The sequence below is a fragment of the Panthera uncia genome, assembly GCF_023721935.1.
Source record: "Panthera uncia isolate 11264 chromosome A3 unlocalized genomic scaffold, Puncia_PCG_1.0 HiC_scaffold_11, whole genome shotgun sequence".
Taxonomy (NCBI): domain Eukaryota; kingdom Metazoa; phylum Chordata; class Mammalia; order Carnivora; family Felidae; genus Panthera; species Panthera uncia.
In genome coordinates, this window is record NW_026057578.1 from 75,036,044 (window position 1) to 75,055,331 (window position 19,288).

Here is a 19,288-nt window from a genome sequence, read left to right on the forward strand (position 1 = left end):
AACCCACAAACCAACTGTGAGATCATGACCTGAGCTGAAACCAAGAGTTGGACGCTTAACTGCCTGAGCCACTCAGGCGCCCCTATTTTTCTTAATAGAATCTTAAAGGCTGATAAAACTATTTTCTCTTATTATACAAGTTTGAAAATTATTTGAGATAATTAGAAAATTTGGTTGAGCAAAATGAAAAAATAAAAATAATCTGTAATTCCTGATATTCTATGTATCCTCCCACTTCCAGACTTTTCTGTATACTGATATGTGTATTTTGTTTGATATTAGCTGTCTGTGTAAGCCTGAAACAAAGGCAATGGGACATGGTTTATTTGGGAAGTAATCCCAGGGAGGTCACTTGTATTGCCATTGTTAAATATATTGTTTTTTTGAAATTGATTTTTTTTCAGTGTTTGTTGCATGCATAGAACTACAATTGATTTTTTAAATTGTATCCTAAGACCTTATTAGACTTAGTAGCTTTTTTTTGTAGAATTTTCTAAGTATACAATTATATTGTCTATTTTATATTGACAATTTTACCTGTTTCTTTCCAATTTTAGGCCTTTTATTTCTTTCTCTTGTCTTACTGCACTATATAGGACCTCCAGTAAAATGAAATGGTGAGATCAGAAACCTTTACCTTTCTTCCAATCTTGGAGAGAAAATATTCAATTTAAAACCATAAATCTGATGTTAGTTGTGAGTTTTTAGCTGATACTCTTTCTCAAACTGAAGTTTCTCCCTTTCCTTTCTAATTTTCAGGGAATTTTTATCATGAATGAATGTTACATTTTGTCATTTTTTCCCCCTGCATCTATTGGAAAGATGATATGTTTTTCTTTTTTATTCAGTCAATATAATAAATTTTGATTTATATTCAAACATGAAACCAGCCTTAAGTGTATTAGCTATGATGTATTATCGTAACCACTTGATTATGATGTATCATCTTTTTAATGTATTGTTGGACTCAATTTACTAATATTTTGTAACGGATTCTTGTTTATTCATGAAAAGTTTCAGTCTGTGGTTTTTTGTTTTTGTTTTCCTGAGAATATCTTTACCAGGTTTTGATATCAGAGTTATGTTGGCTCATCAAATGAGTTGGAAAATGACCTCCCTTCCGCTATTTTTGGAGAGAGTTTGTGTGAGATAGTTACAATTACTTTTTAAAAATATTGGATAGAATTCACTAGTGAAACCAGATGGGTCTGTCATTTTCCTTGTGGGGGAAAGCTTTCAATAAAAATTTAAATATTTTAGTTGATATGGGGCGATGCAAATTTTTTATTTCTTCTGTGTCACTTTTGGAAAATTGTGTTTTCTAAGAAATGTATTCATTTCTTCTAAATCCTTGAATTTATGACCATACCTTTGTATACAGTATTTTCTTAATGGCTTGTATTATCTGTAGGATCTGGCGTGATAGTCCCATTTTCATTTCTGATATTGATATTTTGTGTTCTCTTTTTCTTGGCCAGCTTTGATACAAGTTTATCAATTTTATTAATCTTTTAAAATCAATATGGGGCACCTGGGTGGCTCAGTCGGTTGGGCGGCCGACTTCGGCTCAAGTCATGATCTCGCAGTCTGTGAGTTCGAGCCCCGCGTCGGGCTCTGTGCTGACTGCTCAGAGCCTGGAGCCTGTTTCGGATTCTGTGTCTCCCTCTCTTTCTCTGACCCTCCCCCATTCATGCTCTGTCTCTCTCTGTCTCAAAAATAAATAAACGTTAAAAAAAAATTAAAAAAAATAAAATCAATATTTATTTTGTCCTTTTTTCTATTGTTTCTAATTCATTGTTGTTCTTTTTCTTTTTCTTTTTTCTTTCTTTTTCTTCTTTATATTTGGGTTTAATATAATTCTCTTCCTATTCTGTTCTGTTAAGATAGAAAGTTAGATCACTGATTTTTATGACTTTTTTGTCCCTTCATAAACATTTAAATATAATACTATTCATTCCTTTTTAACTACTACCTAAGTTGTATTCCACAACTATTGATATATTAGGTTGTCATTAGTATTCAGTTTGAGTGTTTTCTAATTTTTCTTTATGGTTTCTTCTTTGATCCACAGGAAAAATCAGTGTATTATTTAATTTTAAAATATTTGGGGAACTTTTTAGCTACCTTATTTTGATTGACTCTAGATCTCACTCCATCGTTATAAAAAAAACTCTGTAAGATTTCAGTACTTTTAAATTTATTTAGGTTGATTTATAGTCCACTGTATAGATGAAAAGATTGTGAATTCTGCAGTTGTTGGGTATACTAGTCCATAAATGTCATTTAGGTCAACAGTGGAAGTATTCTATATCTTTATTGAATTATGTCTGACTTGTTCTATCACTTATTGAGAGAGTGTCAAAATCCACAACTAAGGCCATGCATATTTCTCTCTTTATTTCTGTCAGTGTTGTTTTAGGTACTTTGAAACTCTGTTATTAGGTGCATACACACTTTGTCAAGTCATGACTTCTTGATAAATGGACCCTTTGTTAATTTCGTGTTGTCCCTTTTTATTTCTTGTAATACTTACTGACTTGAAGCCTAATTTGCCTGGTATTATTATAGCTACATGCTTTTCTCCTGAAGCTTTGGGATCTTTCTCCTATCTCTGGTTTAACACATGTTAAAAACCAAACCCCTGGATTTCCAAGAAGGAGCTCCATGCATACTTCCATTCAGTCCTTCCCAAGGCGTTAGATAAGCTTTCTTCTCTGTTTTTCAGATTTTTCTTCAGTCCTGGGTCTGGGGATTTCATTAACCTTCTTGCTAGCTCAATACTACATTAAAAGTACGTTTGTTATGTTTTATCCAGCATTTCTAGACATTTCTAGCAAGAAGAACTTTTAGGTTATCTCGTCTACCATATTGATGAAATTAGTAGTCTCACTAGGCCTTTTCTTGTACAGTTACATTTTTTTTTGATATTCAAATTTAATTTTCAATTTTTAAAAATAAATGTAAAGAATAGTAAGGATGATAGCTATTATTCAAGTCTTGAGGTTTCTGACACATGAAGATTATAATGGAACTTCATGAGCTTTTTCAGTATTTCAAAATTCCTGATGTCAGTTATTTTATATGAATATTCAAAAATGCTATGCGTGCTAACTAGTGTATCATGTCTCTTTGCTCTTCACTAAAATCATATTATCTCAGTGTGATAACAATGGTTACATAATGTTGGTCTGAAACACTAGCTCTTGATGACATCTGAGACTAATGAAACATTTTTGTTACACCAAATACTGAGCAGAGTATCTCAGATATTTCTAATTTCATGGTGGTGAGACTTTAACACAATCCCTTTTTCAATATTCCTCAATTTTCTCAATCCTTTTGTTTAATAATTTATCTCAATAATTTGTAAATATTGCCTTATTGTATTACTAACCTCTTATTTATACTACATTTTGTCCCACTGTCCTATTCATAAATTTTTATGCTAAACAATGTACATTTTATAAAAAATAAACACAGAACCACTGGGAAAAGGAAAATAAAAGTAATCTTTGATTACATAAATATTTGGATCCACTGCATTGTGGCTTTTTGGGCATAAAAATGTGGACTAGGGGCGCCTGGGTGGCTCAGTCGGTTAAGCGTCCGACTTCGGCTCAGGTCATGATCTCACGGTTTGTGGGGTCAAGCCCCGCGTCGGGCTCTGTGCTGACAGCTCAGAGCCTGGAGCCTGTTTCAGATTCTGTGTCTCCCTCTCTCTCTCTGTCCCTCCCCTGTTCATGCTCTGTCTCTGTCTCAAGAATAAATAAAAACATTTAAAAATTTTTTAAAAATTGAAAAAAATGTGGGCTAGATGTCCTTATTGCAAAATTGTCTTGGGAACTTGGACCTCTCTACTTCCATTCTAGAGCTTAATATGATTATACTTTGCAATTGTGCCATGTATCATAGCTGAAATTCTAATGGTTGCACTTATGAAGCACAGATCGGAAATGTTTTCACTTTGTAAGATTTTGTTCTAGAACCAGAACACAAAATAATGGAGTACCTTTATGTAAATCAGCCTTGATCTAAGCATCTGGATTATAGTAGTGAAGTATATTAGAAGGCTAATTTGCTAATCATTTCTCTCAACTATGGATATAATTATAGAAACATAGACTTCCCAGTTTGAAAAGGTCATAAAAGCTAACTCTTTTTTGGAAGTTAAATCCCATTTACAATATTCCTGCCAAGTACTCTTCAAGTATGGAATTCAGCTCTTGTTCTATAGTTATGTGCCCAGTGATGTAAGGTCTCCTGACTTTAGAAGACCAACTGTGCCTCCCAAAATAATAAATAACCTTCAACCTTTGGTGAGTTCCTTTATCTCACTATCCCTGAATGTTCGTGCTCCTGAATCTAAATCATTGTCTCATGCTGCATGGGAAAATTGGGACCCCAAACCCAGTGCTTCATTGGTTTTCACACACACACACACACACACACACACACACACACACACTCATCAGCTTCGAGCTTTCTCAAGTTTATACATGCCTGTGTATGTGTGTTGTAGGGGAGGATAGACAGGAGTGACATCATGCAGCCTGTAGGACTTTTAGACAGTTTTTTTTCCTACACTCTCTTACCCAACCCATTCAGTTGAGGTAGTGGTATTCCATTAAGAAAACTTCCATTCGCATTCAGTGTAATTCCTGGGTTAATTCTGTTCTAATTTTATCAGAAAGTTACTTTCCACAAAGGTTGTGCTCACCCTGAAGGAAATTCTGCTGAATAGTTTTTTCTCTCATCACAGAATAATTATCTTTAAAAAATATATTAAATGTCTACCTACATGTACTGTACAACACTACCAATTTGAAATAAATAACCTGCTAATTTGAATATCTTTCATATTTGAAGTTAAGAATTGGTCAAACAGATGACCCTTGAACAATGTGGTGGTTAGGGGTGCCCACCTCCTGCACAGTTGAAAATCTGAGTATAACTTTTGACTCCCCCAAAACGTAACTACTAATAGCCTCCTGTTGACCAGAGGCCTTACTGATAATATAAACAGTCAATTAACAAATATATTTTTATGTTATATGTCTCGTTTGCTGTATTCTTACAATAAAGAAAGTTAGAGAAAAGCAAATGTTAAGAAAATCATAAGGAAGAGAAAATACATTGATGGTACTGTACTGCAAAAAATCCACATATAAACCAACCCACAAAGTTCAAAGCTATGTTGTTCAAAGGTCATTATAAATTATAAAATTTCTGGGAATGTGAATTTTTGTCCAGGAGGGGAAGATTTTTGCATGGATATAATCATAGCAGGGGTGCCAGCTTGATGAAAGGAAATAACTTGCTTGCAGCTTAGATAGTGATAAACTATTGCAAAATACTCTTATATTACATTCACATAAGTAGAGAATCAGTAGCTAAAAATGCATTGCCAGATATCTGTCCTTTATTACCTTCATGAATGGATACATTAGACTAATCTGTAATAAGCACATTCACTTTCTAAATGGAAAACCCTCAAAAGTACTGTCAAACCTTAAATGAGCAACTACTGACTACTCAAACACTGGGCAGCATGGCTTCTCATGTGGTTTCAAAAGTGCTTAGGAAACAGAGCAGTTTCATCTTACCCAAAGTTTTAATTAGACTAATTTCTGAATAATGTACATACATTATTAAATCTTACTAATATGATGATTATTTTTATACAGGGTTATTTATGCAAGGTTATTGGAACTTTTTCCTTTAAACTAAAAGAGACATTTACTTTTGTTTCCTCTCATGGCAATGTTTTTCTTTCCCCTGTCTGTGCATCTGTCCTTTCCCTCAGATTCTGAATGGTGTTGATAAAAATATCTTAAGATCTTAACTAAGATCTGGGAAATCTTAACTGAGAAATCTGGAGCTATTGCCATGCCTATGAAAATTAAGTGTTGAGAGTGAAATAGGTTAGGTATTAAGAAAATATGAGTTAGTAAGAAAGCAATACATTTAAAAGAGAAAAGAAATACTGAGAAGGAAGATCTTTTGGGTGTTGGAAAAAAATTACTGAAATATCTTTGATTCTATTCATACTTATGTACCTGGTAGTGGCAGCGGTGGTGGCAGATGTTGGAGAATTCTTACATTACTTGGATGTTGTTCTCAGTGATTTGCCCCAACATTTTCCTTAGAGACAGGGACCCTGATAAGCACTATATATGTTCATGTATGTATCTCTGTCCATGTTTTTGATTGAAATCAATCCTGTAATAAAATACTTTACTCTGCTACATCAGTGTGAATGTATTTATAGCCATGGGAATTATTTAATGTTGCTTGATAATCTGTTTTGTTTACACTGAAAAATCATTAACTAAGTAGCAGAGAAAACAAGAAGTGGTTTGTTAAATTCGTATTACCTACTGTTCTTTCTTTTTTCTTGTATTTTCTTCAAATTAATCAATTAAAATGCACAGATGTTCAATTAAAACTATAAAAATTTTCCATGGCTACAGCTGTTTTGAAGCTACATTGTTGAAAATTTAACATATCTAGTAATGATTCCCTCTCAGAAGAAATTAAATTAATGACTCTTTGCTAGATTATTTTCCATTTGATAAATTAAACAAAATTAGAAAAAAAAAAAACCCTGAGACTTACAATGCCTGCTACATTTATTAATTAGCATGATAGACTAGCAGATATTAATATGAAAAGGCAACAAAATGGAAAATGTTTCTTATTTTTCAAGTGGAATACCTTCAGGACTGCAGTTTATCTTACCAGCAAATGGTTATACAGTATAAATTTTTAAAATTTCACCTGTAAATAGCAGACAAGTGACAAATTTCGTCATCTCACATAATAGAGATGGTAGAGATGTGATTAGGCCGGGCAAATATAACATTTTTTTTCACATTTTTGTCCAACTTCTGCATGACAGACAGTGATCCTTAAATAATAAGTAGAGAAACACGATCTTTTTTTTCTCGGCTGTGTTGCTTTATCTCAAAGAGAATTAGTACTTTTTTTCTCATTTCTAATTCATTGTTTGATTTTTAAAGGTCTGCCCACTCATTTTTTTTCCTTATGCCAAAGAACTAGTACATGCTCATTGCCTTAGTCATTGTTCTCTAGAGAAACAGAACACACACACACACACACACACACACATGTATATACAGTATACACATATACATACATACTAAGAGACAGATTTATTTTGAGGAGTTGTCTCACATGATTGTGGGGGGCTGGCAATTCTGAAACTTGTAGGGTAGGCTGACAGACTGGAAACTCAGGCAGGAGTTGATGTTGCAGTCTTGAGAAGATTCTTTCTTCTGTGGGAATCCTCAGTCTTTGCTTTTAAGGTCTTCATCTAATTGGATGAGGCCCAGCACATTACAGAGGGTAATCTGCTTTACTTAAAATCTACTGATTGTCAGTGTTAACACTTCTAAAAAATATCTTTGCAGCAACATCTCGACTGGTGTTTGACCAAACAACTGGGCATCATAGCCAAATAGGTTGATGTATAAAATTAACCATCACACTCATTGAGGAAATTTTAGAAAATAAAAATAAAGTGAAAATGGATATTTAAAAAGTGCGTGTAATGAAGAGCCTGCAAATGATCTCTGCTAACATTTTAATGTTTATCCCTAGAGTCTTCCTCTTATATTTATATATCTTTTCTTCTTCCAAAGTTGAGAATACAGTGGTTATCTCATAACTCATTATTCTCTTAAGAGTATAAACACCTTTTCACTTTACCAAAATGATTTCTTCTGCAACTCATATTTAATAGCTGCAATATAACCAATTGAAGGAATTGTTGGACTCTTAGGTTTTCAATTTTAGAAGGACATTATATCTTTTCACACTTATCCTTTGAATATATTACTACACACTCATTTGCTAGTTAAAAATATGCACATTTTAAAACTTTTTGCATGCATTGCTAAATTGCCTTCCAGAAATATTGTGCCAGTTTACATTCCCAGTGGCAATATTTCAGAGGCCTGTTTTCCTTCCTTTTTTCAGTATTAGGTGTTAGAATTAAAAATATTCCAATCTGAAAGATTAAAAAAATCTTTCATTGTTGTACTCTGAATTTCCTTGAGTTTTAGTGATGTTGAATGAGTTTCTTAAGTTCATTGATGTTTGTAGTTCTTTGTGAATTGTCTGCTTTGCCCAATTTCCATTAAAATGCCGTATCATTTTCTCATTATAAAAACTATACAATGTATGTAATCACTTTGACTATCATATATTTTGCAAATGTTTATTCTAATTTATTATTTGCCTTTTGATTTTGTGTATATTTTTTTGATATACTAAAGTTTTTGTTTTTATTTTTGAGTAACCAAATCCATTAGTATCTTCTGTTATGTTATACTTTCTGTTTCATATATTATAGTTTTTCTACCTTGGGATTGTATGTTTTCTGTACCATTACAGTTTCTCTTTTTCTTTTTCTTTTTTAGCTTTGAAACTAAATTTGATATATGGTGTGAGGCAGGGATTATTTTTCGGTTCACAATTTTGTTTAAAATGCAACTTTTCTATCCTTCTAAACATGGGGAAATGACATGCAAAAGACTAAAAGTCTGGAAAGGAAAAACGTATACATTTCACATCTGGTAGACCCAGTATACATCACAATGAATCTACATTATTTTATTTTCTATCAGAAAGCAGAGTTAAATATAATAGCGGTTTCCTGAGGCTTTCATGTGTGTGAATATGTATGTATAGGGGCATACGAGGGAGCATGCCTGTGGGATGACAATTATGGTTCTGAGAACCATTTCCAGTGTAGCTCTATGATCTTATTAGCAATGTTTTCATAGATTTGGACATTTTTCTTCATGGACAATGCCTGCATCGTTAGTCAATAATCACACTACAGTGTTTTAACTGCAGGGGTATTTATGTGCCAGGGCAGAATATGTCCACAGACAAGAAGCTACCAATGGCCAAATCTTGTAATCAGTGAATAATTTGTGGGAGAAAGTTTATGACACCACTCCCTAGCACAGTGCTTTTTTGTGGCCTTAATGTAATTGTCACTGTATTTTTTGTGCCCTCACAGGAAATGTCTTCCATTTATTCTTTACAAAATTGTAAGTTATTGGGTAACCCGGCTACAAGACACTGCAGTGACTGACATAAATCTTACCCTGGATATGCTCCTGTTTTCTCATCTTAAAAATGCTCATTACTCCCATCTTCAATATTTCATCACTAGATGTAGGACAGGAAATAGTGATGTGAAATTTTAAGTGCCATATTAAGAATCATGATTTTCAGAAGCAAGCTTGTGTTTTACCAATATGGTTCATATATGTACCAATTTATTTTAGATTAGTAGTCTCTGTATTTGAGATTATATTTTAGGATTATCCTATGGTTCAATTTAATGTGGTGGAGTTCCTTATTAATGCTTGTAGGATTTTATCATGTACTGCCCAGTTTTAGACTTGAAGTTTTTATGACATGGGGTTTGGAATTTTGCATTTTGTCAAACTCCCCAGATTTCTATAGCCACTGAAAATTTAAGAAGTATTAGAATACTGTTTCTGGGGGCGCCTGGGTGGCGCAGTCGGTTAAGCGTCCGGCTTCAGCCAGGTCACGATCTCGCGGTCCGTGAGTTCGAGCCCCGCGTCAGGCTCTGGGCTGATGGCTTGGAGCCTGGAGCCTGTTTCCGATTCTGTGTCTCCCTCTCTCTCTGCCCCTCCCCCGTTCATGCTCTGTCTCTCTCTGTCCCAAAAATAAATAAAAAATGTTGAAAAAAAAATACTGTTTCTGGGTTTAGGATTAATACATTTGGGGAAATTTTTCATGAAACATTGTGAAAAGGTAGGGAAAAGTGCCTGGCATAGTGGCAGCCACAGAGTAGCTGTGTATTACTTCCTTAATCTGGTTATTAAAAGCAGTTCGTAAACTGATCTTGTTTGGTCTGTTCTGCATTTGTGTCTATTCCTAAGAAGCTTCCATTTAAATACATATATTTTACAGTGTATGCCTTGTATTAGTAATTTTTATGAACTTAACATTTAGAGGACAATGTTTATTGACTCTTCCATGTGAACAGTTCATCATTCTGTTAAAGATTCAATATTCTGAATATTCTAGGAACATAAACATCCACAAGTCCTACTTGTATTAGCTAACAGAATTGCCGCATATTTGCACAGCTGTTAAATGGTCATCTCAAAATTTCAAAAAATAGTTCAGGTGTGTAGAATTATTCAAATTATGTTAATATTCAGAGGTTTATACCAAAATAAGAAGATGCCACCTTGTGGTACAAAAAAAAGATTCTTTAGTATGTGTGTAATATGTGGTTGACAAATCTTTCAAATATGTGGTCAATGAACCTATCTGAATAAATAGAAAAGGCAGCAAAAATGCTCATGATTACAGTCAAGTGTTTGAATTCAGTAACTATCTCACAAATAGAAAGATCATATGGGGAGAATTATGTGGAAATGTGCTGTTTTATGAAAGCAGGGGTCTATACAGCATTATACAATAGTCACAGAAATTAAAATGAAGCATTTCAATAATATTTACTTAATATGATAAAATAAGCTCAGAACATACACTTCAAAATTAAGGTCATGTTGCAGTTTTGAGAACAATTGCTATATTTTTGTTTCTTTAGGTAAAAAAAAATTATTATGATTTAATTTTAATGAGCTTAAAGAGGTTTTTTTTTTTTTTAACTCTGAACAACACTTCTGTATGTGATGTTTTGTTAAAAATGACAAAGATTATTTGAAGTGAATTATGGACTATGGCATTTAGCTACATGATGATACCTTACCTCAAATTATCCTAGAATTTCTGAGGATGAGTCAATTTTGGAAACTATATAGTCCGATGTTCTTCGTCTTATAGGTGTGTAAACTGAGGTATAGAAATGTTGTATGATTTGTTCAGTATCTATCACCTCTTCAGCAGTTGACTTTATTCTGTGCTCCTTCTATCTCCCTATTCTGCATCTGAATTGGTCTCTTGTATTGAGAAGCTTTGTTTCTCAGAAAAAGAACAGAAGAGGATACATTTCTCCCCTCTGAACCTTTCATTAAATGTTTATTTTGTTGCATTTCTCCATAAGCATTTTTATATTGCCATTTTCTCCTCTTATTAGAATACTCAATATAGTTCCAAATAGTGCATAATTGAAAACAGTTTATCATATCCATTTTTATTTATTAGTATAATAGTATCCCTGCGATCTGGTGGCAGGAAAGTACTACACTATTTTATTGTAATTTATCCCATTTTAAATGTTCATTTGGGTCTATGAAATTGCATAATACTTTTTAGAAATGCACTTTCAGAGTATATGCTGGAAATAACCTCAAACGTCAGAACTGGTTTAGAAAATTTTGCAGAGGAAAAATTTGGAATATTGTGGGATATTCCAAATTCCAAAGTTAAATAGATCAATCAGCCATTCGTTTCAAATATTTTGAAGTGTGTGCACATAAGATCTCATCCATAGACATTTGCCAATGACAGATGACAATGGAAAGTACCAGCATTTATTGTTACTGGAATTTTAGAGGAACGAAGGAGCAGTGGATGATTGTACCTATCAGGAAAACCATCCCAGAATATATTTAAGTGGGATCTTGAGGAATAAGAAGAATTCATATAATTAGGTAGCAGTGTGTGGTGGGGCACTCTAGGCAAAAATGATGTGGCCTGAGGTTATTTCTCTCTGGCATATAGTAATTAGAAATTTGCTTAGATATGGCCAGGGGCCTTATATAGTAGTATGACTGTTGAGGACATTAAATGATGAACCAGGAATGTTTAGTCCTTTTCCATATATAATGGAAAGCCATGGGTGACTTTTGATTAAGAAAGTGATATGAACGAACTGGCACTATGGATAAAGATTATACAGAAAAATGTGTTTTTGGAAAATAACACGAAATGACATATAGGTGTGTTGATGACCCTTAATTGAGCAGATAATCTTTCTATTTCAGGTGTGCTTTGATTTGCAAGTTTACTGAATAAAGTATTTTTATTATTATTTTATTATTTTTATTTGGGTAATTTCCCTTTCTTATCTTATTGGCCAGAAATAGGCAGTGGAAAAATTCAGACTTGGCTTTTCAACAGTCCATCTTTTCAACAGCACTGACCTATAGGCATACTTTCACCCTCCATGTGCAGATTTCCTTTAGATATAAATAATTAAAGCCTAGGGGCGATTATACATTAATGAGGCGGTAGAATACCTCATCCTTTATATGCTTTACAGATGGTGTATATAGGAGGTTAGTTAACTCAGTATGGCCCTATATAGGCCTCAAGAACTAAAGAAGAGCTTTCTTGAAAACGTCCCTGTGGTAGGCAGAGTAATGGCTCTCTAAAGATGTTAAAGTTCTGGTCTCCAAAACCTGTGAATGTATTAGGTTATATGGCAAAAAATAATTAAAGTAGAAGATGGAATCAGAGTTGTCAGTTGGTGTGAAAATAGGGAGATTATTCTCCATTATCTGAATGGGCCCAGTGTATTTATAGGGGTTCTTAAAAGTGGAAGAGGGAAAGGAGATTCGAGTGATAACAATGTGAGGACTCCACTCACCATTGCTGGCTTTGAAGACAGAAGGAAGCCACAAGTCAAGGAATGTGAGCAGCCTGTAGAAGCTGGAGAAGGCAAGAAAACAGACTCTCCCTAGAAGTGCTACAGAAAGGGATGTAGGAAAAGTATACAGAGAGTGTACAGAAAGGGCACGTTGATTTAGACCCAGTGAGACCTATGTTAGACTTCCCACTTACAGAATTGTAATATGATACCTTTTTGTTGTTTGAAGCTACTAAGTTTATGGAATTTGTTTTAACAGCAGTAGGAAACTGATACAATCATGGCCAAAGAACAAAGAAATAGTTATAATGGTGGTAAAGATGACGATTGTTCTCCTCTACTTCCTCTTTCTTCTCTTCCTCTTTGTCATTATCATCATCTGTAGTTACCCTTCATGGAGGGCTTACTATCCATCTGTTAAGTGCTGTGCATATATTCTCACCCAGTTCTTACCACCACTTTGCTGGTAGGTATTACCTCATTTGTGACGATAAAGGCTCTGAAGAGTTTGGGGAGAAATTGGCCAGGCCTTTGCAGTTTGTATGTGGCAGAGACCAGATTTAAACTGTAATCTGAGGGGTGCCTGGGTGGCTCAGCCAGTTGAGCATCTGACTTTGGCTCAGGTCTGATCTCACCGTTCGTGAGTTCAAGCCCCGCATCGGGCTCTGTGCTGATAGCTAGAGCCTGGAGCCCGCTTCAGATTCTGTCTCCCTCTCTCTCCTGCTCACACTCTATCTCTCTCTCTCTCTCAAAAAATAAATAAACATTTAAAAATTTGGGGCGCCTGGGTGGCGCAGTCGGTTAAGCCTCCGACTTCAGCCAGGTCACGATCTCGCGGTCCGTGAGTTCGAGCCCCGCGTTGGGCTCTGGGCTGATGGCTCAGAGCCTGGAGCCTGTTTCCGATTCTGTGTCTCCCTCTCTCTCTGCCCCTCCCCCGTTCATGCTCTGTCTCTCTCTGTCCCAAAAATAAATAAAAAACATTGAAAAAAAAATAAAAAAATAAAATAAAATAAAATAAAAATTTTAAATGATTAAATAAGTAAACTGTTATCTGAGGTCAAAACTTCATTCTCTTCAGTGTAGGAGTGGCAGGGAAGCCGTAGAAACATGGAGCTGAACATGTTGGCTCTGAAGCCTGACCACCTGGGTTGAATTTTGGCTCCTTAACTTGTTGGTTGGACTAGTGTCTGGGACACAGTAAATCCTCAATATATCTTGCTATTATAATGATTAATTTTGATGATTATTATTCATAGATGGCATAATAAGAGTAGTCATTGTCATAGGAGGGTGATTTGTTAAAGTGATCACTACCACATCCATTTTATTGAGCTTAACTATAAACTGTAAACTTTTCAAACTTCATTTCATCCTTGAACCTTATTAATTAATGTGGCTTGATCCTTATTTCTAACTGCTGGACATACCCTGTTTTACTCTGTTAAGCCCTGCCCTTTGCTAGACATACCGTGAAATATTTACTCTAATTCCTGCTCTTTTGACTGACCCTAACTTTGTGCAGAGAATTTCTCCCTTTGGAAAGTTACTTAGTCAAAGAAAAATAGGTATTTGAGTGAAGAGAATAGTCTCTTGGGTATAAAGTGATGATCTCTCTGTTCTACCATTGTCAGTAGATGGCATTGTGATTTCATTGGATATCTGCGCAACTCGCAGCCATTGTATCATCTCACAGATGAACCCCATGCCATGCTTAACCTACCCTCAGTCAGATTAGAAGATAGGTAGCAAGCCCAGAAAGTTGTGCTAGGGCAATACCAAGTCACTGGGCCTCCACAGTAAACATTTGGTAACAAAATGACAGGATTTCTGGTTGTTCCAAGATTCTGATTCCATTGGCTAGTATAAGGCTGTCATTCATCTCTGGCCCTAGACTAGGACTGAAGTATAGGTGTCCTGGGCAGCCAATTCCAGGACATATTGTATCAGACACCAAGTGAGGTCCCAACACCTGGGACCGGCAGATGTCAGTTTCTTCCCAGTTGGCTTCCTGCCCTTCCACTTGCTTTTCCACTCCTTTGACTTCCACAATACTCTTTTCTCCTTGTTCTTCTTTCAGCTTTCATTCTTGCTTTCCTTTATGGAAATAGTTTTGACATGAAAAGATAGTTTTCTCCAGTTTTAAAACTTCTACCCTTTACTCTTCTTGTTTTACCCATTCTTCCTGGATGCTTACTATCACCTATACGCTGTTGACTCCTCATACTATCTCACAAGCTCCAGAATTCTTAACCTGAGGTTTAAAATTCTAAATCCAGTGGTTTGCCAACTGGATGTTTAGATTAATCTTGAAATCAACAAGTATGAATTTCAACTTGTCATCTTCCCTCTATACCCCTGTATCATCTCAGTTGTGGCATCTTCTCATCCCATCTTCATATAATAATAAACTGTTTTTCCTGTGTTTATCTATTTTAATGTATTTCTTGATTCTTTCCCCTCTTCTTCCTTATTGTCACTGTCCTAATTCAGACCCTAATGTTTGTCAACTAAATTTTAATTTGGTTTTTGATTTTTTTTACGAATAGGTATAAATTTTATCATTATATATATTCAATAGTATACCATTAAATATTAAAAAAATTAAGTCTTTCCATTCTTTTAATCTTAGATAATACTATCTAAAATGTTATATGTTCCCATAGGTTTTCCTCTAGATTATTATGGTTTATTTTTTCCTTAGTAATTAATTATTAACACTATTATAGTTTCTTTTTAATGTTAAAATGTCTTTCCCATTATTGTCATTACTTATTTAAGTTTTGGGTACTCGCATCTTCTTTCTTGATGGAATTTGTTGACTGTTTAATAACTTTTATAAAAGTCAGCTCTTATAATTACTTATTAATTTTAGGATATTTTTGGCTTTTTAAACATTTTTACTCATTTCTACTTTTATCTTTAATATCTTCATTTTATGTGAATTTCTTAGGTCTTTTGTTGTTGGTGGTAGCTTTACGATCATGAATTTGCCTCCAGTTTTCAGCTTTCTAAGCAATCCATAAGTTGTAAAATGTGGTACTTGAAAAGGTATTTATTTGATGTGGAATTTCACACATATACAATGTAAAGAGAATAGTGCCATCCACCTCAGTACATATCACCAAGGTTCAACGGTTACCAACATTTTGCCACACTTGCTTCACCTGTGCTCCCCACATTTTTTTTTCTTCAGTATTTTAAGTTAAATCTTAGACATCATGAAGTGAAGTAATATAAGTTATATTTCAGAATATGTATGTGTGTCGATATTTATGTGTATTTGTATGTATATGTGTGTGCAAGCATATATGTATATATAAACACTCACATACACATTTTCAACTGATTGGGGAATCTTTGGGGCTTGATTAAAATATTTGCAGTTGCAAAACATGTAGTCAGATTATTTGATCTGTATTATTTCTGCTTCTGATAATTTATTGAGCTCCCCCCCTCCAACCATGGGTTAGCATCTTATTAGTTTTTAAATGTATCTACATGGATTTCTCAAAAGCCAGTAAACTCTATTTTTTAGAATAAGTGGCTCAATATTGTATTTTATTAGCTATACAAGTCCAGTTCTTTATGTTACCTTTATTTTAATTGTTAATAGTCTGATTCTCCATGATCTCAAATTCTTCATGATTTGTCCAAGATGTATTAAAATCTATCATGATAACTTGTTTCAATTTTTCATTTTATATTTGCCTGCCAGTTTTAGCTTAATATATTTGAATGTTGTATTTTTTAACACATAATGGGTTTTGGCTGCTTTATTTTCATTTTCATACCTTCTATAGATATGAAACATCTTTCTTTTATCTCATTTTATGTTTTCTGCCTTAAACCTATGTTGTCCAGAGTTAACATTGCCACCTCTACTGCCATTTAATTTATATTTGCTTGAGAAATCTTTACTCACTCTTATTTTTAACATATGTATGTACTTCCATATTAGAGATATCATAGTAGCAGCACAGAGTATATCTTTTGACTCAGTCTGTTCATTTTCCAGCTACTTCCAATTTTTCCAAAACTGACAAATGGGGTCTTATTTCTTTTCATGCTTATCTTCCTTTTTATGTGTTCTTTCATTTCCTTCAATTTTTGGATTTCTATAGTTTTTGTTACTTTTGTTCTAGTTGCTATTGTTTAAATGGACTATGCTTTCATCTTCTCTAGTGATTAGGAAAGTAGACATCTTGATACTTATTCTACTCATTTTCCAAAATATCCAACTTCTGTTTTTCTGAATATTAAAGTCAAGAAAGAAATAATATCTTGTTTATCCACAAGGAATGCTTTGATAGTCCCTTCCCCATCCCCTATTTCTTGCTTCTTAAAGGGGTGCTGGACTTACAGTGATATTTTAAATTATTGTTACTTTAAATCTATTCTTTTATAAGAATTAATTTTGACATTTGCCTTCAGATTTGAAAATATATTTGCAACAGCTATTTAGGGCTAACACTTAATGCTTAATTATTTCAGAGCTCATCACTAGGGTTTATGTCCTAGCTCTCCTATACATGAGGTTTTTCATTTTAATTTAAGTCTTAGCAGTCTTTTCATCCCAATCCATTTTTCTATTTAACTCAGATTTTTTTTATGATATATTGAGGATGGCAAACACATTTCTAATTTTTTTTTCTGGTTTCCGTAAGATCAACAAATACGTAAAACTTCCAAATATTTTCTTTCCTTGATTTACCATGTTTAACCACAGGTCTTTTGTTGTTTTATTTCACTTACGTTCACTCAAATGAGAACTTTATTTCCAGATGTATTATTTTCCATTTTCCGCTGTCCCTCCTTTCTTCACATACTATAGCTGAATGTATTCATTTTCCTTCCTTATTTCCAGTGACTGGGGGCATTCGTGGAGTATAGGTCTTGCTCCAACTGAAGTGGAATCCTCTAGTACCTCCACCACTTACTCAGAATAATGGAATTTGTTGAAACTATAACCCGCAGGATTCACTGAGAGCAGTGCTCTTCCAGTTCTTTCTTCTACACTTCATGTGTGGGTGCAGTATCCTCCCAGAATGCAATATGCTATAATTATCCTCCTACCTTTCTGTTCCTCAATCATTATTTTCTGAGGGTTTTTCTATCTGAGCAGCATAGAAATACGAGTGGACAGGAAGGGAGAATAATATTATGTCTGCCCCAAAATCAGCACCCATTTTGAACAGAATGGCTGCTCAGTTTCCTGTTTATGAAAGGGTCCAAATCTCTGAGCTGAGCTGTGCAACAGACAAAGGGAGCAGGGGCGGGGGGTGGGGGGGATGCAAACCTACTGCTCTTTCAAGGAGGTAGATTTTGCTGTTTTATGAGGTGATGCTTAGATAGGCTACTGACTGTTTTCTCACTCTTGATGCATCAGCCTTATAATCACTCTAAATTTTCCCCAGATTTCTGGCACTGAGTTTCCTGTCAGTCTTAGTTTTCTGTGTTAGAGTTTTCCATTTTCATATGTATGTTATTGACGATTGGGAGAGGCAGTGCCAGGGGATGGTGGCCAGATGCCATTTTACACCAGAAGTCTTCTATTATCTACATTTAATGGTTATAAATAATGAGTGCATTTGGGAATACTCTCACTTGTTCATTCCAACAAACCCTGGGACCCATTTTCTTAGGAATTAATTAATTCAACACCTACTATGTGCATTTTCAAAAATATGCCCCGTATTTAGTAGAATAAGAAAAATCACTTTTGCTTCAGATTATTACGATTAGAACTACAGAGTTCGGTTGAAAGATCCGTGGTCCAACAGAGTCAAAACCACTTTTCTCCTTGGAAAATAGGAAAGCCTATACGGAGAAAATAGATACAAAGAAATGAATCTTGAGAGGTATAAATAGATAATCAGAGGCTAGGTAGAGAGGTCAGGGCATCCTAGGCAGAAGGAAAAGCTCAGTGACAGAGTGTAGCATGAGATCAGGAAGTGGTGACAGGGTACAGGTGAGTAAGCTAACAAGGTTTATGAGACCCCCATTTGTATGGATGGTGGTTTGGAATATGGAAAGATGGATGGCAGGAGGATTGATATGAGAGCACTTAGAATCAGCTAGGCAAGTAAAAATGTCAAACAGCAGCAGCAAGGAGGGAGGGGAAATGGCAGGTTAAAAGTCTCAAGTTCAGGGGCGCCTGGGTGGCGCAGTCGGTTAAGCGTCCGGCTTCAGCCAGGTCACGATCTCCCGGTCCGTGAGTTCGAGCCCCGCGTCAGGCTCTGGGCTGATGGCTCGGAGCCTGGAGCCTGTTTCCGATTCTGTGTCTCCCTCTCTCTCTGCCCCTACCCCGTTCATGCTCTGTCTCTCTCTGTCCCAAAAATAAATAAAAAACGTTGAAAAAAAAAATTAAAAAAAAAAAAAGTCTCAAGTTCAGAGGTAGAGGACGATAAAGGAGGAGTGCATAATTGAAGACCAATTCTTCTGATCTCCTAATTATATAAGGTACATGTCTGATACAATGGTCAAAGTAATTGATATAGAAAAATAAACCATTTCTGATTTCATCATTTTCAGATCAATCTTTTGCCTGCTTTAGGTTATCACATATGTGTTTGGGTTGTGATCAAATAAATCTACTTATTTTAACAAACTCTACAGTAGTACTGATATCTTTCTTACTGTGCCAAATAGTCACATTTCTAGTGATGAAAAAAACTGAAGGATAAATCAGATTTCTCATAAATCCAAATAGAAATTCCTGAT